Here is a 24,579-nt window from a genome sequence, read left to right on the forward strand (position 1 = left end):
TATACTTTTTAACATCAATATATATATGTATTTAATTATTTATTTATATATTTTCAAGCATCTGTTGATTGTAAGCGAATGGCATTTATGCATTTTGAATATGAACCTACGGTATCTTAAAACATAATTACAACCTCTGTTCCTTACTTGTTACCTATTTTTGAACTGTCACTTTAAGTTTTAGTCACATGACATATAGCTCTAAAAAAACTCAAAAGTATTTAAACAACTGGTATGGCCGACAGCGCGTCATGTGATCAAGTCCCGTGCGAGGGACGAAACGCGTCATGGCTGCTGCAAGATTTGAAGAGTTCAAATAAAATACAGCTGATGAGCCACGGTGGTCCACGCTCTTTCTTTTGCTCAAGGGAGGCTAGCAAAACGGGAAGGAGTCTAATTGGATATATATATAAATATATATATATTATCTACTGGCGATAGCCAGTAGATAGTTATAGTTAGGACCACGTTTCCATAGGAAAACCTCAACATTCTATTTTGAATAACTTTGGCGCCGGTCGACGAATCCTCGCGAATTTCTCAAAATAGGTGGGGCGCTACGCTCCGCTCCTACCCTGAAAGTCTCGGGGGGATTCGTCAAGCGGGGGCTGAGATAAAAGGGGGGTCCCAAAACGCGTTTTTCCCATGCATTTTTCCATAGGACCTTTAGAACGAGCTACAGCCCGAACGGCTGAACAGAATTACTCAAAATTTGGCAGAGAGGTAGTCCCTAGGTCAAGGAAGTGCCTTTTGTAGGTTTGGTGTAAATCTGTTCAGTAGATTCTGAGAAAATAGCCTTTAAATCAATATATATATCTGAGCCAGCTTACGGTACGCTTACCGTACGCTTACGGTAAGCGTACGGTGGCGTGCGCGAGCGCGATTCTGATTGGCTCTTAGATCTTAGTAAACATTCGAATCGGCCGAAACCAGGAAGCGGCGGCCGCCATTTTGTCTCTCGCACTGAGAGTGATTTTAAAAATATCAAGCCCAAAAACATGTAAAGGGGCTGTTTTGACAACTCCCTCCCACATAGTCATGTTGAGGGAGTCCCCAAACATCCCCCAAGTGCAAAAACGGTTTTATTTTTTTTTCGGCAATTTCGCGGGGTACGCTTACCGTACGCTTACGGTAAGCGTACGGTAAAAAAATAAAAATAAAAAAAACACTATCCACACTTACCCCACCCCCTGTGCTTTTGGTGGCCGAAGGCCACCAAATGTACAGGGCTTATGTTAAGGGCAAAAAACACTATCCACACTTACCCCACCCCCTGTGCTTTTGGTGGCCGAAGGCCACCAAATGTACAGGGCTTATTATAAGGGAAAAAAACTTAGCATTTAAAAAACCGTACTAATTCACTGAAAAAACCATAGGTTTCACACACGTTATAGTTAGGAATTAGCATTTAAAAAACCTTGCAAATTCACTGAAAAAACCATAGGTTTCACACATGTTATAGTTAGCGGAAATTTTACTGATAAAAAACCTGTGAAATTGCCCCGTTATAGTTAGCGCAGGCAACTATAACTCACGCGACTGCAATCTTCTGCTGATGACATATGTGTCTTTATGAAAAAAAAATATTTGTAATATATGTATAGCTAAAAATGTATGGAAAAAGACATGGGCAAATAAGTGTCTAAATACAGTATTAGCATCAGCAGAGGATTGCGGTCGCGTGAGTTATAGTTGCCTGCGCTATTATCTACTGGCGGTCGCCAGTAGATAGTTATAGTTAGGACCGAGTTTCCATAGGAAATCTCAAAATTCTATTTTGAATAACTTTGGCGCCGGTTGATGAATCCTCGCAAAATTTTCAAAACTAATGGGGCGCTCCGCTCAGCTCCTACCCTGAAAGTCTCAGGGTGATTCGTCAAGCGGGGGCCATGCATTTTCCCATAGGACCTTTAGTCGAAGGTACAGCCCAAACGGCTGAACAGAATTACTTGAAATTTGGCAGAGAGGTAGTCCTCAGGTCAGGCATGTGCCTTTTGCATATATGGAGTCAATCTGTTTAGTAGTTCCTGAGAAAATTGCAGTTAAAAGTACATAAATATCTATAGCCGCGCACCGTGCGCGCACCGTGCGCGCACCCTTACGTGCGCGAGCGTAATTCTGATTGGTGGTTACATGTCAGTCAACGTTCGAATCGGTCGAAATCAGGAAGTGTCGGCCGCCATTTTGTTTGTTTTGGGTGCGACACTGAAAATGGGAGGTGGCGAACGTGAAAAGGGGGCAGGTTAGAGAGTTCCTGACCCCCTAGCCTTTGTCAGGGGGTCCCTGAAGGACCCTGAAGGGTGAAAAAATCCTTTTTTTTTTAAATCGCGGGGTGCGAGCACGGTGCGCGCACGGTGCGCGCATGGTGAAAAACCTTAAAAAAAAGAAATAAAATAATACATACATAACTTAGCATTTAAAAAACCGTACAAATTCACTTTAAAAAACCATAGGTTTCACACGCGTTATAGTTAGGAATTAGCATTTAAAAAACCTTGCAAATTCACTTAAAAAACCATAGGTTTCACACATGTTATAGTTAGGTGGACATTTCACTCGTAAAAAACCAATGAAATTCCCCCGTTACAGTTAGTTCAGATAACTATAACTCGCGCGCCCGCAATCCACTGCTCATGACGTCACATATTACATCACTCATGACATGGTCAGTGGCATCACTCATGACATCACTCATGACATCATCCTTGTGATAGAGTGGCGGTCGCGCGAGTTATAGTTATCTGAACTAACTGTAACGGGGGAATTTCATTGGTTTTTTACGAGTGAAATGTCCACCTAACTATAACATGTGTGAAACCTATGGTTTTTTAAGTGAATTTATATATATATATTACCTATTGGCGGTTGCCAGCAGTTAGTTACATTTTGGACCAAAGTTTCCATAGAAATGTGTTTTTTCTTTTGCCATTAACTTTAGCGCCGCTCTTCACAAAAAATTTAAAAAACGCCCCTTTTTTGGTTCAGTTGCTGTGTTAAAAGTTTTGGGTTGATCCGTCAAGCGGGGGCTGAGAAAAAAGGGGGGTTCCAAAACGCGTTTCACCCATTTTATATCTATGGGGCTATTTCAATTTTTGAACATGACTACAGCCCAAACTGCTGAACGGTATTAAACCAAATTTGACAGAAAGCTAGATGTCGGTCCAGAAAGAAAATCGGCTCAGTAGTTTCAGAGATATTAAAGTTTAAAAAAAAATAGATATCTATGGACGCGAGTCATAGCGGTGGACTTGCGGAACCTACTAAAATTTCATTGGCTACAAATACTTCAACCAAGAAGTGTTGGCAGCCATCTTGGAACTGAGCTTGAAGCCGTGTCCCACAAAAAAAGAAAACAATTATGAAAAGGGGTAGAGTAGGAATACCCTGACCCTCAGGTATGGTGGGGGGGTCCCACAGGGAGCCCGCCAGTGAAAAAAAGTATTTATTTAATTTAATTTTGCACTGCTTATGACCACACATATTATATCAGTCATGACATGGTCAGTGATATCACTGATAACATCACTGATGAATTCTCAAATGACATCACTGATGGCATCATCCAGTGAATGTGAGTGTTTTTAAAACGTTTTAAATATATAGATCAAGGTGTATTGGTGAATCAGTGGGTGTATAAATGGCTGTATGGATAATTCTGTGGGTGCATGACTGACTGACTCAGTGAATGCATGGGTGAGTGACTGGTTATGTGAATGGCTGTATGGGTGATTGATTGGTTGTCTGAATATCTGTTTAGGTGTCTGAGTGACTGTGTGGGTAGGTGAGGGGTTTTGTGACTGCCTGTATGGATTTAATTTAATTTATTTATTTATTTTATTTTTAAAGCGTCCGAATCACCCCTCAAGAGGTATCTCCGTGCTGTGGGGCGTGCAACTGTCAGAGCAGACCAGATGCAGATAGTTTAGAAGAGCTCAGTCTTAAGAAGTTTTCTAAATGAAAGATACTCAAGGCATTTCCAAAGATGATTTGGGAGCTGGTTCCAGTAGAAGGGGGCTAAGTAGAAAAAAACATTCCCACCCATGTGAGATTTCTTGAAGCGGGTAATGTGGAGCAAATATTTCTCTCCTGTTCGAAGAGGTCTACTTGGATGAGCTTTTCAGCTAAATAACCAGGTCCTTTGCCATTTGTCATGAGTGAGTAGGTGAGTCAGTGGCTGTATGGGTTGGTGAGTGTGTGTGTGTGTGTGTGAGGGGCTGTATGTGTGATTGAGTGTGTGTATGGCTGTGTGGGTGAGTTAGTGGATGTGTCAGCAGTATATGGGTGAGTAACTGGGTATGTGAGAGTCAGTATGGGTGAGTGATGGGATATACTGCTGAATGGGTGAGTGAGTAAATAGGAGAGTGGCTGTATGGGTGAGTTGTGCTTGTGTCAGTGACTGTATAGGTGATTGAGTACGTGTTAGTATATGTATGGGTAAGTAAGTGGGTGTGTTTGTAATTGTATGGGTGAGTAAGTGGCTGTGTGATTGACTGTATGGGTGAGTGAGTAGGTGTGTGAGCAGCTCTATGCATGACTGCCTCAGTGTGTGAGGGGCTGTATGGGTGTATGAGTGATATATCAGTGGCTGTACTAGTGAGTGAATGGGTGTAAGAGTGGATGTATGGGTGAGTGAGTAGATGTGTGTGTAGACCTATGAATAAGTGAGTGGTTCTGTAAGTACTGGCATGGGTCTGTGAATAGGTTTGTGAATGGTTGTGTGGGAGTGGGTATATGAAAGTTTCTATGTGGGTGTGAGTGGGTGCATCAGTGATTGTGTGGATGATGTCATCAGTGATGTCACTTGAGATGTATTCAGTGAGGTCATCAGTGATGACACTGACCATATCAAAAGTGGTGCAATATGTGAGGTTATAAGAAGTGCATTGCGGTGGCGCGAGTTATAGTTAGGTCAGCTAACTATAACTGCTAAATTTCACAGTTTTTTTACGAGTGAAATATGAGCCTAACTATAACAGTCCTGTTTTTTAGTGAATTTCTAAGGTTTTTTTAACGCTAACTACTAACTATGATGTCCATGTAACCATTGTTTTTTTTCAGTGAATTTCTATGGTTCTTTTAAGTAGAAGTCACGTTTGCAGAGTGTTGGAGAAAAGTGGCGGGCCTCTAGCCAGCTCTCACAAATCATGCTGTGTAGGACTTACAGGATGTACCAGGAGGGCTTCTTTGCCCCCAAGGTCCCTCAGGAGTAAAGTGGACTTCATCCACCAATCAGTAGTGCACCAGGAGGCGCATTTGCAGAGTGGTAGAGAAAGGGGGCGTGGCCTCCAAAGACCTCCTAGCAATCCCGCTGTGCGGGACTTACTGAGGATAACAGAACCAAAATATTGTGAAGGCAAGTTTCTATAAGTAACATTTTACTATATATAGATTCAAATATATTTATCTTTGATAGATTAGTTGATTGTGAAATCATCCATTCACTGAAAAACCTTTGGCATTCATATTCGATGGTCAGATTTATACTGATTGTCAAGTTAGAGAGCTGCAAAGTCAGACTTACCACTCCACCAGCTCCACCGGCTCCAGCTGCTCCACCTGCTGCACTCTAGGGGTCAAGGAAAAAACAGTGTTAAGTAAAGGCCAGTGCATAGCAGAAAAGTTTATTTACACACTACTTTTTTTTTTTAATATGACGGGAAAAACTGTTACAGTTAGTACGAACCTTACATGAAGTAATGGTTACAGATTACAGTTTGAACAAAAACAAATGCAGACCTAAAGCAGCTGGGTGGAATAAAAGCATGTGAACTGTCCTTCAGGAGTGGGGCGACTTAACGTCAAGCAGACAAAGTCATCACAAAATCATCAAACACAGCTGTGGGTAGCAACAGCTCCTTCTCCATCCGAACAACTGCCTGTGACCTCGCCTTGCCAGAGCAGACAGCACAGGAAACCATCTGTGTGGCATGTTTTAAGATTGCATTCTTATGGTGGTGGCAAGTCATGTTGAACTGTGGAATATGGCCTTGGGGGGTCAACTTGAGGTAGCAGGTGGAGAGGTGATGTGGTGATGGAGAATTTGTGCCATCCTAAACAGTGCCTTCCATGCTGACCAGGATCACTGTGAGAAAGATGGAACAGGGCAATACTGGACCCTCAGTAGCTTGGCCATGGGGTCTGTGGACCTGTGAAAGAGGCTGAAGCACCGGTGAAGAGGAAAGGTACCACAGCTAAGGTAAAAGAGGACAGATAGCAACGGAGAGGTTATCGAGGACCTCATACAAAAATACACAAGCATGGAACAAGCCCTCAATCTCTACAGAGGAAAGTGCTCTGGCTGGAACAAAATGCAAAGAACTCAAAAATAGGTTCTGCCGGGTCACTTTCAGAATTGGAGAATGGATGGAGAAAGAACAATGGTTTGGAAGGCATTTCTATAAGCCTTCTCATGATTGTTCAGAGAACAAAGACATTTCCAGCATTAGGGAAAAAAGACTCTTGTGCTACACAATCAATCACATGTAACCTTAGCCAGAAAACATAGAATGAAACCAACAATGGATCACCCTGGCCAGTGAGAAGATCCACTACCGATGGACAATTCCAGCTGCACTGGGGTTTGGAATAGGAAATGAGCTCACACAAACGAGATCGGCTGAGGAAGGCAGGTGACTCCGGAAGCTGGATCCTCCTGAAAACAGGTGAACTAGCCACCCAACAAACCAGTGGAGGTGCAACGATGTTAGATGCATCAGAGAAGCAGGCTAGAGCATAAAATATGCAATCACAGAAAGAAGTTGATTCTTTGAGTGGAGGAGTCCAGTGAGGTGTCAAAAACTGCATCACTAAAAGGGCAGAGGAGGGGCTTTAATACAATAATTCATCATTAATCAATTTAGAATAAAATATCCAAGGCTTCTTGAAATAAGGAGAGTGTGACATCTTAAGAAGATAGACCTTCGGCTTACATGCACACATGACCCACACACACATCAACCTCTTACTGATGACATTTGTGCTATGCAAAGGTTAGTATATATTAGAGATAGCAGCATGCTGGTTTACTATTACACCTGTCTGCCGCTAATATACAGCTAAAGGTTATAAAGCCCTATACTGAGAAGGTTGATGGAATATGGAATATGGAAGAACCATATATGTTTAAATGCTCAAAGAGGGTTAAGGAAGCGTTGCACAATATTCTGAGGGTAACGAAACAGAGGATATATCCATGGCAGGTATGGGATGAACTAAAAGCTGTAGTGTGGGGAGAAGTAACTACAACAGCATTGGAGCTCCAGATGCTTTACACAATGAAGCAGGAGAAATCACAGGTACATAAAGAGTTGTAACGACAAGACAAGAACACCAGGGGGCAGATTTACTAAGAATGTATACAACGCAGTGCAGCAAGGCACATTGTTGCATTGCGTGAATGAGAGAGAGCTGAACAGCGCCATATTTACAAAGATATGGCATAGTCAGCTCTTGCACACCTGGGATTGTGGCTGCCTAGCACTAACGCAGGCACCCTTGCGCCTCATTGCAAGGGCACCTGTATTATGAGCGGAATTGGTTTTGTGCGGGCAGGTATACCTTCCTGAACAAAAACAGTAATTTTCCTCTTTCTATGTGAGATGGTGAAAGCATTACACATAGAAAGAGGAAGTACCAAAGAGAGATAAACATATTTCTCCTCGTTATGCAAGATAGGCATGCTAATTTCACACAATTCCAGCTTTGCAAACTTAGTAAGTCTGGAATTGTGTGAAATCCATGGGTGGATGCAGGGGAACGCACATGCTCCACTCGTGGAACGCCTACTACTAAGGAATGCAAGGGTGACGCAAAGGCTTAGTAAATGTGGGCCCGGAGGTCTTCAGGTCGAGAGGACCCTGAAGGCAGCTAAAGCACTACTGATAGTATTACAAACAGGGCAGAACATGCTCTCGTCAGGACATACAACTGTCATATGGGGAAAGCTACAAAATTGACAAAATACTAGCGGTTGAACTTAGGCCCAAAACAGTAAAGTCATATATGGTATCACTAAAAGACGGGGAGCGTAGAACGGTCCCAAAGAAAGAAGGGAGCTGGTGCTGTTTCAGGACTTATTAGAGCTACTGATACAGAAGGGACATTGCAATCAGCGTCTCTGGGAAGAACCCAACTATAAACACCCTACCAAGGCTAAGAGAAGGTCTGGAAACACCCATAAAAATAGCAAAAATCTCCAGGGTGATCAGAACATCTAAAACAAATGAAGCTCTAGGGCGAGATAGTTTTACTAGGAACATCTATAAAAATATGGGGCAGTACCCCAGATTCATAATCCCTTGGTAAACAACATCTAATAGAGACAAGGAACTGTACTTACCAGAAGGCCACCCTATCACAGGAGCAAAAGAGGAGAAGAACAGGAGAAACATTAACAATAGCACAATAACACAGGAAATAAAATATTAAAGCACAGTACTGGAAGTAAATGTGTCCCTCAATCGACAATGGTTGGAAATCGATCAAAAACCAAGCACCACAATATGATCCCCACTCTTAACGTCACATATACATAGCATATCAATCTATTAAAAGAACTCATATTCTACAAAACAAATAACACAAAATGTTGAATTCTGTACATTCTCTTGACTCACCCATGTCAATACTGATCTGTAGAAACCTAGACTTCTCATCAATGAGTCCAAGACTAGGGGGCCGATTTAAGTGCTGGTGATGTTGGTATCTCCCTGCCCGGGAGGACCATAGTTTGAAGACGGTGGAGAGACTACTCTGTCTTTTATGTGGTCTTCTCTCATGGCCCAATGGAGCAAGGGTCGTTGAAGGTTTTGCTGTATGTCCGCCTACCTAATTTAAATGGGCAGACATATAGTAATATTGTAATGTCTGTCACTTACAGGAAAAACATCGCATCATGTGGCACTGAAAAAGGCTCAATGCTTCTCTTGCCATGGAAAGAATCTCCTAGGATGAGGGGGGCATTGTTTATTTTTTATTTTAAAGAAAAAAATCTTGCTTTGGGATTTTCTTTTTAAAATTTAAATGAATTGTGACTGTCTCGTACGGCTCCGTCATGTTCGATGGAGCCATCGGGCAAAGTTATTATGCAATGACTCGAACCACCTTGACGGCCGTTTCTGTCAATGCTTTAAATGTTCACCAGCCCAACCCACATTTCGAGATTTGGTGGGTGGCCTACCATTAAGATTGAAATCATGCTGTTAATATTTTCATCAGTTTGCTACCCAAACTCTGTGGCGTGCTGGTGTCATTAGTCTTATGTTACATTTCACGGAGCAACTAAAAATCTTAGGAACATGATTTAACTTCTTATTGCATTGGATACATTACAATCTCGATGACTCCTTGTTTATTGTAAACTGACCATTATAGGTTTATATTCTTCAAAGTTCACTCATATTTCATCAAAACTATTTAATTTCAATGTCATCATTCAATCCATACAGATATAGAGCGTAGAGTCTTTTGATCCAAAATGATCTTTTATGAGACGACGTTTTGTCGCCCCTCGATAATGTCTGAAGCCCAGATGGAGGTGAGGGACTACGACCGTAGGAGGTGGAACAGAGAGGCGCGGGGTTGAGGCAACTCACAGAGTCTTGGTGCAATAGGGACGATGTCAAAGGTTTTCAGGAACCACACATGGATATGAACTATTGTCAGCCATCCCATGTGACATGAGTTCCCCTTGGCCCAAGAGCTCCTCATACTCAACTGCCGGAATCTTTAGCCATTGACATTATGGGACCAGTAGGGCAATTACAAGAGCGTGTGTCATAGTGATCATGGATCTCAAGGTGGCCAGTTGTCAAAGTGGTGCAGAAAGCTGACACCAATGCCAGTTTATTGTTTTTGGACCATGTGTTTAGTTTGGATGGGATTCCCGGCACCATTTTGAGTGACAATGGTGAGCAGTTTCAGTCTAGTGCTTTTGAGGAATATTGCAACAGGATTGGAGCTAAAATAAAAAACTATTCTAGGTGGAAATGGCATGGTTGAGAGGTTCAACTGTGTCATTAAAGGGGTAATCCAAGCCGCGTGTGTCAGTAGTAAAGATTGGGTAGTCCATTTGTTTAAAGCTGTGTGGGTAGGGCCGGACTGGCCGTAGCGGGCACCGGGCGGTTTCCCCGGTGGGCTGCCAGGGTGGGGGCTGATTTTGCTGTAAAAACGGCCCCTGTAACAAAATCGGCCGAAACTGGCCTTGGCAAACAGCTTGGCTGCACCCCCAACTCCCTGGGGGGACGGCCGAGCACTTTGCCAGTGCCGGTTTGGTTCCCAGTCTGGCCATGTGTGTGGGCTTTTACAGTTACCTGGGATGAGGCGACTGGATAATCACCCTTTTTGATAATGAGAGGGAGGAATCCAAGGACAAAGTACAAGCCTGGACGGTTATTCAGTGCATGTGTGGAACCTCGGTCCATGGAAAATGTTAGAAACAGCATGGCCAAGGGACCTCAAAAGAGCAAATCTTATCATGATCTCAAGCATGGCACCAAACAAGCTAATATAGCTGTTGGAGATTGGGTTTGCATAAAGAAACCTGGTTTGGTGACGAAAGGTGATAGCAAATTGTTTGATCCTGAAGAAGTGTTGGAGGTTTTGCATAATGCGGATGGGTTTAGTAATGTCAAGGAGTGGAATCTCAAGTGTGTGGCTGTGTGCAGTCAGGATGGATGGAGTGACAGGAGGGTGATAAATAATGATTTGGGTTTGCTGGATATGGGTGATGCTGGAAGTGAGTCTGAAACCCAGGGGGATGTGGTCGAAGGTTTAGAGGGTCCCAGAACGGAGGTGCCAAGTGACCCTGGGAGTCCCTGGACTGATACATCTTGTGTTCTCTCTTCTAGTGGAGGGAATGTCATCCCAATGTTGAAAAGAGTACAGCAGAAAAAAGGTTAGAAAACTACCTCAATGGTTGAAGGACTTTATAGTAGATGGGTGTAAGTAACACTGTTTTTGTTGTAAATTAAGGGGGGTGGTGTTCTGTGATATTTATTTCTGTTTAAGGGGGGGATGAGTTGTGGGCTTGTGTATGTTTCACCATGAGTTTGTGCATAGGTCTCGTGTTGAGTTATTGCTTGTATGGGGTTCAACACTCTTGGAATGTCGGGGGATTCTTGCCAGGGCAGATTATGGCTGGCATCGTACTGGGATCTTCGTAGTTACCCTGGACGTGCACTTTAGGTAATAAGGAGCCTTGGAAGAAATACCGTGTATGACCATTGCTGCGCTCCCTCGATTTAGGGGTTTTGTGTTTATCCCTTTCTTCCTCTCCCTATTAATATCCACATAGATACAATCATTTTCTCTTTCCCCCAGTTTCTTATTGACTTGTTTCCTTAGGGCTTTGCGCGGTTTTGTGCCAATTAAATTCATCCCTGGCGCATATTTACATTCCCCATTACGCCAGGGGGATTTCTATGATCCTTCCTATAATTACTTAATGCCGCTGGGGTTTCATCTTGATTTACTATCTTCACCCTCCCTTTTCCATTCGTAATAATACTGCCAGACTTCTTTTTCCTGCCTCTATGTTGACACTCATTTGGGATTTCATGCCACTGTTCACCAAAAGTGGCTTCTCTTGCTTCATCTTCATATCTGCATTTGTTGTCCTACCTTCTCTCGTCACCTCTGTCATCCCTTTGTTTGCGCCATTTCCAATTTTCTTCCTTATTTTTCCTCTTCTCCTTATAACCTACATCTTTTTTGTGGTGGTCTTCTCTCCTGACATTTTGCTCTCTTCTTCCTTTTTTTATGAGTCTGGATACGGTCAGCAGCAGAGATCTGAGTAGGAGTGGATAGCATCAGAGGGGTTATAGCTTTTATCTCAGGCTGATGCCTGAGTGTGAGTAGGGTTATTTTCAGGCACTGTTCTTTGAGCAGTTGTAGCTATCATCAGAAGCAGAGCTCTGAGATAGTATGTATATCCTCAGATGCAGAGTACTGAGTGAGTACGGATATCATCAGAAGCTGAGCTCTGAGTGAGTATGGATATCCTCAGAAGCAGAGTTCTGAGAGAGTATGTATATCCTCAGATGTAGAGCTCTGAGTGAGTAGGGATATCACCAGAAGCAAAGTTCGGAGTGAGTATGGATATCATCAGCAGCAGAGCTCTGAGATAGTATGTATATCCTCAGATGCAGAGTACTGAGTGAGTATGGATATCACCAGAAGCAGAGCTCTGAGAGAGTATGTATATCCTCAGATTCAGAGCTCTGAGTGAATAGGGATATCACCAGAAGCAAAGTTCGGAGTGAGTATGGATATCATCAGTAGCAGAGCTCTGAGACAGTATGTATATCCTTAGATGCAGAGCTCGGAGTGAGTATGGACATCATCAGAAGCAGAGCTCTGAGTGATTATTGATATAATCAGATGCAGAGCTCACAGTGATTATGGATATCATCACAAGCTGAGCTCTGAGTGAGTATGGATATCATCAGAAGATGAGCTCCGAGTGAGTATGGAGATCATCAGAAGCAGAGCTCTGAGTGAGTATGGATATCATCGCAAGCTGAGCTCTGAGTGAGTATGGATATCATCACAAGCTGAGCTCTGAGTGAGTATGTATATCCTCAGATGCAGAGCTCTGAGTAAGTAGGGATTTCACCCGAAGCAAAGTTCGGAGTGAGTATGGATATCATCAGTAGCAGAGCTCTGAGACAGTATGTATATCCTCAGATGTAGAGCTCGGAGTGAGTATGGTCATCATCAGAAGCAGAGCTCTGAGTGAGTATGGATATCATCAGAAGATTAGCTCTGAGTGAGTATGGATATCATCACAAGCTGAGCTCTGAGTGAGTATGGATATCATCACAAGCTGAGCTCTGAGTGAGTATGTATATCCTCAGATGCAGAGCTCTGAGTGAGTATGGATATCATCAGAAGATGAGCTCTGAGTGAGTATGGATATCATCAGAATCAGAGCTCTGAGTGAGTATGTATATCCTCAGAAGCAGAGCTCTGAGAGAGTACGTATATCCTGAGAAGATGAGCTCTGAGAGAGTATGTATATCCTGAGAAGATGAGCTCTGAGAGAGTATGTATATCCTCAGAAGCAGAGCTCTGAGAGAGTATGTATATCCTGAGAAGATGAGCTCTGAGAGAGTATGTATACCCTGAGAAGATGAGCTCTGAGAGAGTACGTATATCCTGAGAAGATGAGCTCTGAGAGAGTACGTATATCCTGAGAAGCTGAGCTCTGAATGAGTATGGATATCATCAGAAGCAGAGCTTTGAGTGAGTATGAATATCAGCAGAAGCAGAGCTCTGAGTGAGTATGGATATCAGCAGAAGCAGAGCTCTGAGTGAGTATGGATATCATCAGAAGCAGAGCACTGAGTGAGTATGTATATCCTGAGAAGATGAGCTCTGAGTGAGTATGGATATCATCAGAAGCAGAGCTCTGAGTGAGTATGGATATCATCACAAGCTGTGCTCTGAGTGAGTATGTATATCCTCAGATGCAGAGCTCTGAGTGAGTATGGATATCATCAGAAGATGAGCTCTGAGTGAGTATAGATATCATCAGAAGCAGAGCTCTGAGTGAGTATGGATATCATCAGAAGATGAGCACTGAGTGAGTATGTATATCCTCAGAAGCAGAGCTCTGAGAGAGTACGTATATCCTGAGAAGATGAGCTCTGAGAGAGTATGTATATACTGAGAAGATGTATCCTCAGAAGCAGAGCTCTGAGAGTCCATGTTTATCCTCAGATGCAGAGCTCTGAGTGAGTCTGCATGAACAGGAGCAAATCTCCGATAGAGTCTCTCTACTATCAGCAGCACAGCTATCTTCATTATATGGAACAGAACACTGAGTGAGTCTAGTTCTTATTTGAAACAGAGCTCTGAGTGAGCTGAGCTTTGAGTGACTGTAGTTCGGGGTAAGCTTTGAGTTAGCATGTGTATCATTAGGAGAAGAGCTCTGAGTCAGTAATCAACATTAGCAAGAGCAGAGCTTTACTATGTGGAACAGAGATCAAAGGGAGGTGCAAGTGTGAGTCTGAGCATCGTCAATGTCCGTGTTTTGAATTACAGGTGTTACATCTTCACAGCACGAAGCTTATTTATTTCATTATTATTCACTTGTCAACATCCTTCAAAGCTTGATTTCCGGAGCTGCACTAATTGTTAACTCAGAGAATTGTAAAGTCATACTTACAGCATCGTTGGCTCCACCCTAACAGGACAAAAGAGAACAGTGTTAGGTAAAGGCCTCAATATTGAATGATGGAACAAAAGACACATAGGGGCATATTATCAAGTACATGCGATAATTATCGCAAATCGCAATTAGCGCAATTTTCATTATCGCCGTCTATCGCTGGAGTACATCGCCGTGTTAGTGGCGTATTAGCAACGCTTTGCACAATGGCGATGTACACTCCAGCGATAGACGGCGATAATCAGCATTTGCGTGAGAAAAGCAGCGATAATGTTAGTGCGCTATTGAAAACCTTGCTGATAGGGGAGTGTGGACTTAACATGTCAATCCACCTCCCAATATAGCTTAGTCAAGTTTAAAGCAAGTGTTAAATTCCGGCGATAACTGCGGTTAGCGCTGCTTTTTTTATCGCATGACCCGCATTGATAATAGGGTGATATTTTGGTGGTGACGGATTCCATGAGGATTTGGTGAGGAATGCCTACTATGCATGTCATGAGCGATAAATATCGCTGACATGCAAAGTAGAAAGAAAAAGGCAGCTAACTCAGGGAAACTCGCGCTAAAGCTTGTTAGCAAGTCCTTGTAAATAGTGAGCTAAAAAAATCCAAATACAAAGTGAACATGAGGTGGGGTGGAAACTACGAAACCTATGCTTGCAGTTCCAATATAACACATTAAGAAGAAAGAACAAGCAATGTCAAAATCAAGAGGTCTGGACCTGGCAGGCTTGGGCTATGTTTATGTTTTTTAATACTTGTTATCGAAAAGCAAATGCCACAACAATTAATAGAAAACATGATGTTGTGAACAAGACATGGCCACCATTTGTTTGCAACAAAAATGTAAGATTAGAAATGTTGGAACCGGCCTCGTGGCGTGGCCCTGACCCCCCTCTCCAGGCCGCCGGGGACCCCTTCACCTCGGGGCCCCCCCTTTTTGGATTGTACGTGATTCCCTGCACCAGCCTACGCAACCCAGCTCACCCCGGCCTCGGCCCCAGCAAAGCCCCAACAGCGAGGCACCAAGAACCGGCCAGGGGGCACCACGTGACCACGCCACCGCTCCCGGAGGAGGGGAGTATCGATGGGACCCCCAACCGTCCCCCCCAACACCTAGGTGCGATCGCCCTCCGGCCTTCCTGGGCCTGGCGCCTCTCCCGCTGGGCGTCTGGCCTCTCCCAGCCCGGCCTCTCCGCCCCCCCCAGGCGCAAGGGTCCGGACATCAAAGGGCTCCAGACCTATATCTGGGGCAACCCCGCAACCTGACGGCAGTTGTATACTGGAGTCAAGAGCCCTGCTGATCGGATCGCGGCTGACCCCACGGGAAAGACTCATCCTGGAACTATACTCTGAGCCCTGCTGACTGCGTCGCGGCTCCACCTTGCTGAGAATAAGATCCTCACGGAACATCGGGGCCCTGCTGACGCCGTCGCGGCCCGCCCTTGCCGAACTACCACTGAGCCCTGCTGACCTCGTCGCGGCTCGATCCAGCTGGACTACCTTCCGAGTCGCCCGGTGACCGACACTTGACGCTCCGGCCCCCCCATCCCCCGGAGCCCCCTCTCAACTTGAGGCTCCAGATCTGGCGCAGAGTGCCCCCGTACCAGGCTGGTACTGAGACTGTCCCGCTACCCCGTCCCTACTGAGACATTGAGACTCTTTTGGATCCCTCGATCCTCTTGTAAATACTGCTTAAGAAACCGGTTGTTCCTGATAAAAGTGTATAGACGTGAAACCAATACTGAGTCCTGGTGGTGGTGTTACCAAGCAAGTACGATCATAGGAGAAGGACCTCTCCTAGGAGGCTTCTCAGCGGCAATCGGCTACGTCTTTGCAGTGAGAAGGCTCCCCGGGGTGGTCCCCCTGACTCCCCGGCGGTCCGCCCTCCAACAAGAAAATATTCACTAATGTTACCATGTTACTAGTGGCGGCTCGCCAACGGAGTGCTGCGGGGCAGTGAGGCGGGGCTGGAGAGGGGCAGGGTGGGGGGGTAGTGGACTCCGACATATGACGGACAGAAGTAAGTTAAGTAATTAAATAAATAAAACAAATTTACCTTCTGCGCGCTGCATCGCCAACTCGGCAATGCAGCGCGCGCAAGGTAAATTGTTTTTATTGATTTAATTACTTAACGTACTCCTATCCGTCATATGTTGGAGTCCACTACCCCCCCACCCTGCCCCTGCCCCGCCCGCCTCACCACCCCTCCCCCCGCAGAACTCTCTCGGCAAGCCGCCACTGCATGTTACCAGTGATGCTTTTTAAATGCCAAGGCTTTTAGTCGTGCCTTGAATTTTAATATTATTATTATTCTTGGTGAAGGAAACAATATTAAATCTCCACCTAAACACTCACTCAAATCGCACAAGCGACAACGTCAAAACGTCACTAAAACACTTGACAACAGGTACAAAAGACACAAACAATAAATCACCATCAAACTGAACACCCAAAGTGTAGCCAAAATACACAGCTGGTATTTAAAAGTAAACATAAATAAATAAAATAAAGCACAGCTTAGGCAGGTTTGTCACTGGAGAGGAAGGACTGCAAGGGACAGGGAAGGGGGTTGAAGGACTGGGTTTCCTCAAGGTCAGGGAAATACTCTAAGCGCTCAAACACAGTCATTTATTTTTTTATTTTTTTTAACAAAATCCCCCCTTCTGGCTTCTTCAAAAAATCGAGAATTATCATTTCACTTGTTTAAATTACTAAGAGACATTTTTGTCCCCTAATTCTCCTGCATCTTTGCCAATATTGAACGCAGGGATGATTTAGCTATAGACTATCATTATTATTTAATGGAGAGAGCGCTGTTCTTTACCTCACAGTTCTTTATACACATTTTCCAAGAGTGAGAGCAAGGCAGTGTCCCTGTTCCCCCTGGCTGTGTCTTTCTTTCACTAACTCATATCTATAGGACGATAAACACGCCCTCACCAGCGACATCGCTGCTCATGGTTTATTCAGTGTCACGCTGGGTGAATTGGGAAATTGGTAATGTTAGTTTTCTCATGCATTTAATTTTACTTTGTTTCCCTCACAGTTATAGGCCTAAAGACCGTACTTGTAAACCATGTTCTGTCTAGATCAATGTTTCCTCTCTGACGAAGACGGGTGAGTGCTTCCTATCACTAATACTACACTATCCGGGAAGCCCTGAAGTGTAAGGCCTCCATATATATTACTCCATATATATTTCTTTGTTCCTGACAAAGGCCATAGACCCGTAGGGGCTGGTCCATGCCGAAACATGTCAACCCAACCACTAGGTGTCATGAACCAGTGACTCATCCACTAAACACAATTTTGTTTTTAGACTTATCCCTATCCTACTCTTTTCCCCCAATAAAGATTCACCTATAGGATCGGAGATAATTTTATTCTACTCACCACTGTCAACATCCAGACAGTCTCACTCCTGGTGAAGGTTTTGCTGTCACTTGTAGAACGGGACACGACCCGATGATGACGCTATCCACCAAACCACACTAGGCGGAGATTACATACACCGCAGTCTGTGAACGTGTGGTTGAGGGTCTCTGAGACAAAAAGTTCTGAGACTCTGTTATTGAGACTTATGTAGTTCAATCCCCCCTTTCTGATAGATACTCAAAAAAGAAATCATCTAACTGGACATCCTGGGCCAGATTCACAGAACTAACTTAAGACAAAATCCTAAACTTACTACCATTTTCGTATTCACAGAAGGCACTTACTCATTTTGGTATTCACAGAAGGCACTTACTCACTTCGGTATTCACAGAAGTTAGGAGTCCTAACTTTAGGACTCCTATATGCCTTCTGTGAATACCGAAAGTCTTAAAATTAGGATTTTTCTCAGTTTAGGAGTCCTAAAGTTAGGACTCCTAACTTTACTACTCCTAAACTGAGAAAAATCCAAACTTTAAGACTTTCTGTATTTACAGAAGGCATTTAGGAGTCCTAAAGTTAGGAGTCCTAACTTTACTACTACTAAATTGAGAAAAATCCTAATTTTAAGACTTTCGGTATTCACAGAAGGCATTTAGGAGTCCTAAAGTTAGGAGTCCTAACTATACTACTACTAAACTGACAAAAATCCTAATTTTAAGGCTTTCGGTATTCACAGAAGGCATTTAGGAGTCCTAAAGTTAGGAGTCCTAACTTTACTACTACTAAATTGAGAAATATCCTAATTTTAAGACTTTCGGTATTCACAGAAGGCATTTATGAGTCCTAAAGTTAGGAGTCCTAACTATACTACTACTAAACTGAGAAAAATCCTAATTTTAAGACTTTCGGTATTCACAGAAGGCATTTAGGAGTCCTAAAGTTAGGACTCCTAACTTCTGTGAATACCGAAATGAGTAAGTGCCTTCTGTGAATACCAAAATGAGTAAGTGCCTTCTGTGAATACCAAAATGGTAGTAAGTTTAGGATTTTGCCTTAAATTAGTTCTGTGAATCGGGCCCCCTATGTGTAGGAAAAAAAAGTACCTGACACTGACAATTTACACATGAGACAGTCTGACCTAACCGTGACTATCCAGATATGAGACAGACCTGCCTGACCCTGAATATCCAGATATGAGACAGCCCTACCTAACACTAACTATCCAGACATGAGACAGTCCTACCTGACCCTGACTATCCAGACATAAGACAGCCCTACCCGACCCTGACTATCCGGACATGAGACAGCCCTACCAGGCTCTGTCTATTCAGACATGAGATAACCCTACCTGACCATTACTATCCTGACATGAGACAGCCCTTAAAGACCCTGTCTATTCATACATGAGATAGCCCTACCTGACCCTTACTAACCAGATATGAGACAGCCGTACCTGACCCTAACTATCCAGACATGAGACAGTCCTACCAGACCCTTACTGTCCATACATTAGACAGCCCTACCTGAGCCTGACTATCCGGACATGAGACAGTCCTACCTGAGCCTGACCATCCAGACATGAGACAGCCCTACCTGACCCTAACTATCCAGACATGAGACAGCCCTACCTGACCCTAACTATCCAGACATGAGGCAGTCCTACCAGACCCTGAATATCCAGGCATGAGACAGCCATACCTGAGCCTGACTAGCCAGACATGAGGCAGCCCTATCTGACCCTTACTATCCGAACATGAGAAAGCCCTACCTGACTCATTCTATCCATACATGAGACAGTCCTACCTCACCCTGATTATCCAGACATGAGACAGCTCTACCTGACTCTTACTATCCAGACATGAGGCAGCCCGATCTGACCCTATCTATTAGGACAGGGGGCAGCCCAGCCTACACATGTGAGCTCCTTCATGGCGCCTTAGAAGGAGGGTAAACACACAACATGCTTAGGATTGAGGTGCGTAATTAAAATACTTTGTAAACCACAACTGACAGGTACGTACCAGAAGACCACCCTGGATTCGGAGAGAAAAAGGAGATGATAGAAAGATTAGAAAAAGAGTTCTGTAAATAGCACACTTAAATCATGCTAATATTTTATTATATTATTACTTTCTAAAAGCTTCTTTTTTTATACCTCAATTAAAGCCAAGAAAAGAAAACACTAGGGAGCTGATTTAAATCTTGGCAGACGGGTTACTTAGACACAATGGTGACGGATATCGCATCTGTCGAAATATAAATCCCATTATATGCTATGGAATTTATATTTCAGCAGACGGAGTATCCATCACAGTTGTAACGGAATAAACCCTACACCAAGATTTAAATTAGACCCTAAGTCAAAGTTTTGAAAGGCAATGTGCCTGGGCACTTTTGGTGTTCCGGACATTCTCTGAGTAATGTGCTGATTACTGTAGAAATAGAAATACAAGCATTTGTAAAGCGCAGAGCTACCTCCGGAGAGGCGTCCAGGAGCTGGGGGCCATCGAGAAGATTGAGCGAGCTATTGCCCAGAGTCACATGGTGCTGGGCTAACCTGCCGCCGGCGATCGAACCGCGAACCCCGTAGTCCAGAGTCAGGCACCCTGGCCGCTGCGCCACACCTCTTCCACTGTAGGTACTCACCTCAGATTCATACTGACAAACGCTGCAAGTATTCAAAAATGTCAATCACCTCCTATGGAAACCACCCAAAAGAAGTACATGAACGTTTATCAATGCCCCTCTCGGGGGGTGTTTCCATGGACGTACTACACAATGACAAGCACTTGAGAGCCTGCCACCTTCCCCGTACTGACAGTCCTTACAAAAGAAGGTGTGCACCACCCCTCTACTGCCACCCGGTGACTTGCCAAAAGTAAAAACATGTCCAGGCCTCCATACATGAGACAGTCCTACCTGACCCTGACTATCCAGACATAAGACAGCCCTACCCGACCCTGACTATCCAGACATGAGACAGCCCTACCAGGCTCTGTCTATTCAGACATGAGATAGCCCTACCTGACCATTACTATCCTGACATGAGACAGCCCTACCAGACCCTGTCTATTCAGACATAAGATAGTCCTACCTGACCCTAACTATCCAGACAGGAGACAGTCCTACCAGACCCTGACTGTCGGTACATGAGACAGCCCTACCTGAGCTTGACTATCCGGACATGAGACAGTCCTACCTGAGCCTGACCTTCCAGACATGAGACAGCCCTACCTGACCCTAACTATCCAGACATGAGACAGCCCTACCTGACCCAAAGTATCCAGACATGAGACAGCCCTACCTGACCCTGACTATCCGGACATGAGACAGCCCTGCCTGACACTGAATATCCAGGCATGAGACAGTCCTACCTGAGCCTGACCATCCAGACATGAGACAGCCCTACCTGACTCTTTCTATCCAGACATGAGACAGTCCTACCTCACCCTGATTATCCAGACATGAGGCAGCCTTACCTGAGCCTTACTATCCAGACACGAGACAGCCCTACCTGACTCTGACTATCCGGACATGAGGCAGCCCCACCGGAGCCTGACTTATCCAGACATGAGACAGTCCTACCGGAGCCTGACTTATCCAGACATGAGACAGCCCTACGTGAGCCTCCCTATCCACACATGAGACAGCCCCCTTCCTGAGCCTGACTATCTGGGCCTGAGGCAGCCCTTCCTGACTCTTTCTATCCAGACATGAGACAGTCCTACTGACTATGACTACCTGGACATGAGACACGAGACAGCCCTGCCTGACCCTGACTATCCAGACATGGGGCAGACTTCCTGACTCTTTCTATCCAGACATGAGACAGCCCTACCAGACCCTCTCTATTCAGACATGAGACAGCCCTACCTGACCATGACTATCCAGATATGAGACAGCACTACCAGACCTTCTCTATTCAGGCATGAGACAGCCCTACCTGCCCATGATTATTCAGACATGAGACAGCCCTGCCTGACCCTGACTATTCAGACATGAGGCAGTCCTACCTCACTCTGACTATTCAGACATGAGACAGCCCTACCTGACCCTGACTATCCGGACATGAGACAGCCCGATCTGACCCTATCTATTAGGACCATGGGCAGCCCAGCCTACACATGTAAGCTCCTTCATGGCACCTTAGAAGGAGGGTAGACACACAACATGCTTAGGTTTGAGGTGCGTAATTAAAATACTTTGTAAACCACAACTGACAGGTACATACCAGAAGACCACCCTGGATTCGGAGAGAAAAAGGAGATGGTAGAAAGATTAGAAAAAGAGGTCTGTAAATAGCACACTTAAATCACGCTAATATTTTATTATATTTTTACTTTCTAAAAGATTATTTTTTTTATACCGAAATTAATATAAATTAACTAAAAAAGCCAAGAAAAGAAAACACTAGGGGGCTGATTTAAATCTTGGCAGACGGGTTACTTAGACACAATGGTGACGGATATCGCATCTGCCGAAATATAAATCCCATTATATCCTATGGAATTTATATTTCAGCGGACGGGGTATCCGTCACAGTTGTAACCGAATAAACCCTACACCAAGATTTAAATTAGGCCCTCAGTCAAAGTTTTGAAAGGCAATGTGCCTGGGCACTTGTGGTGTTCCGGACAATCTCTGAGTAATGTGCTGAATACTGTAGAAATAGAAATACAAGCATTTGTAAAGCGCAGAGCTACCTCCGGAGAGGCGTCCAGGCGCTGGGGGCCATCGAGAAGATTGAGCGAGCTATTGCCCAGAGTCACATGGTGCTGGGCTAACCTGCCGCCGGCGATTGAACCGCGAACCCCGTAGTCCGGAGTCAGGCACCCTGGCCGCTGCGCCACACCTCTTCCACTGTAGGTACTCACCTCAGATTCCTACTGACAAACTCTTCAAGTATTCAAAAATGTCAATCACCTCCTATGGAAACCACCCAAAAGAAGTACATGAAAGTTCATCAATGCCCCTCACGGGGGGTGTTTCCATGGACGTACTACACAATGACAAGCACTTGGGAGCCTGCCGTGTTCCCCGTACTGACGGTCCTTACAAAAGAAGGGGTGCACCACCCCTCTACTGCCACCATGTGACTTGCCAAAAGTAAAAACATGTCCAGGCCTCCATACAGACTCCCAGTTAGATCTGCCCCTTAATGGACTCACACAGGATGCTTTGTTCCCTCACATAGGGTCTCATTTATGAGAAGTGACGCATTGCTGCGTGAAAGCAGCGATGCGTCACTTCTCAGTGCGCCCTCCTTGCGACTTGATGGATGCATCATATTTACAGTATGACGCATCATGTCGCAAGGAGTTACAGATACGTCAGTATTTCTGACGTATCTGTAGGCGCAAAAGTGACGCATTGCTGGAGTGTGTCACAAAAGTGACGCAACTCCAGCAATGTATCCTTTCACATGTGAAAGGACCTGCATAGTCTTACGCCTGCTGTGAGGCAGGCGTAAGATACTGACGCATTTGCACCCTAGAAGTGGCGCAGTGAAATCTTGTAGATTTCACTGCGTCACTTCTACGATGCTTACTTATGCGGGAACGCCCACCCTGCATACATTATACCTGATGTAGGTATAATGTAGCACAGGGGTTTACAAAGTGACGCATCTACCTAGATGCGTCACTTTGTAAATATAGTACAACAAGGCTCATCTTTTACGCCGCTGGTGCGTCACAAAAAGTGACGCACTGGCGGCGCAAATGTGACGCAAGGGCTCATAAATAAGCCCCATAGTCTTTTTAATGTCTGGCTTAAAGATAGCTTTAGTTGATAGTCCCACGGTTTCCAAAAAATATAAGTAAAAAATCTTTACGTACAGAGGCTTTCAGTCAACATTCTTTTCCCATTTATTTATTCTAGTATCGCTCAAATAATACTCCCTCCCCTGTCAGAACGAAATATAGGTCATTGGATCAGCCCACCTCAGCCATTGCATTCCTTCAAATTTAGTAAGAGACTGCATTTGACTTTGCACAAGTATCCATACACCCACAAAATAGCTCAAAAACAATAGAGAATTTTAGTCATTGTACTTCCTGTTGATGCTGGTGCATATGTATAGTAGGGTGTAATCTTCTATTCCCATTACACTCAAGCTGGTGTAAGTTGCAATGTTCACTTGTAACTATCAACCACTGTAGATATATTTATGTATCTTTTGGAAAAATAAGCAAAGGCACTAGAATAGCAAGAGTATATATGCATAAATCGAGAGTGAAGACACAACCCCTCAGCTTTATGATTGCCATTTCGAGGAACTTTATCTGAGTTCAGAGTGACCTCTAGTAACAACTTGATTAACTACAGCAGCTCTGAGGCCCTTGCACTTCTTCCAGATATACTGGTGTTGCAGTTACACGTGTAGGAAACTGGGTTACTGGTTGAGGGGGATGAAACCCTACTCAACAGCAACCACAATTCTTGTCAGCGTGAAACAGAAGCAAACCCCAAAGTAACCTGTGCTCAACCCTTCGGTAGCTTGGCATGAACACATTCAAGCTTAACTTGAAGGCAAGGTGTAAAGTATGTACGCCCTACTTCAAACAGTAATAAAGTGAAAACGATACACAAGAAAAATCCAATAACACTTTAAAGAAATAGAGTAATATTTAAATTTAATAAATATAAATTATTTGACACCGCAATGACAACAATTCAATTAGTAGAACCAGAGATATGCAATATTAAAGATTTAGGTAAGAATAGTGCTTTAACGCACAAAGCGCCAATTCTGGCTATCCGGTCATGCAGGATGAAACAAAGTCACAAGTTCAGGCTGACCGCGATGGATTGCAGGCCGGGTACAGAGACCAGGTTAAGCCCGTTGAATGTTGTACCTTAGGTCTTTGAAGCACAGTCTGCACGGGGTTGCTTGGCTTGGCTTTGTATTGTCTGGTGTCAGTTCCAAGGAGCTGCGAGGGCTACGATGTGATGTGCTGTGTCGATTTGCATCGTGCTTCGTCAGTTCCAACGAGGAGCTGCTGGGGCTGCGATGAGAGGTCCTCCGTTGAG

The 24,579-nt window shown here is 44.3% G+C and overlaps 1 long non-coding RNA gene across 2 annotated transcripts in view; it reads right to left on the bottom strand.

Moving 5' to 3' along the window:
* Positions 1-24,579, bottom strand: part of LOC146859565 (uncharacterized) — a 424,617-nt gene that overhangs the window by 140,381 nt on the left and 259,657 nt on the right. The window contains exons 6-7 of one of the 2 annotated variants that reach the window (XR_014979034.1): positions 14,168-14,185; positions 5,521-5,566 (exon numbers count right to left, since the gene is read on the bottom strand). The exons of the other annotated variant lie outside the window; for it this stretch is intronic. This is a non-coding gene — a long non-coding RNA (uncharacterized LOC146859565). Of the gene's footprint in view, positions 1-5,520; positions 5,567-14,167; positions 14,186-24,579 lie in introns of those variants that run through there. 2 annotated transcript variants of the gene reach the window in all.

This window comes from Triturus cristatus, chromosome 3_1 (assembly GCF_964204655.1).
Source record: "Triturus cristatus chromosome 3_1, aTriCri1.1, whole genome shotgun sequence".
NCBI classification, from domain to species: Eukaryota; Metazoa; Chordata; class Amphibia; order Caudata; family Salamandridae; genus Triturus; species Triturus cristatus.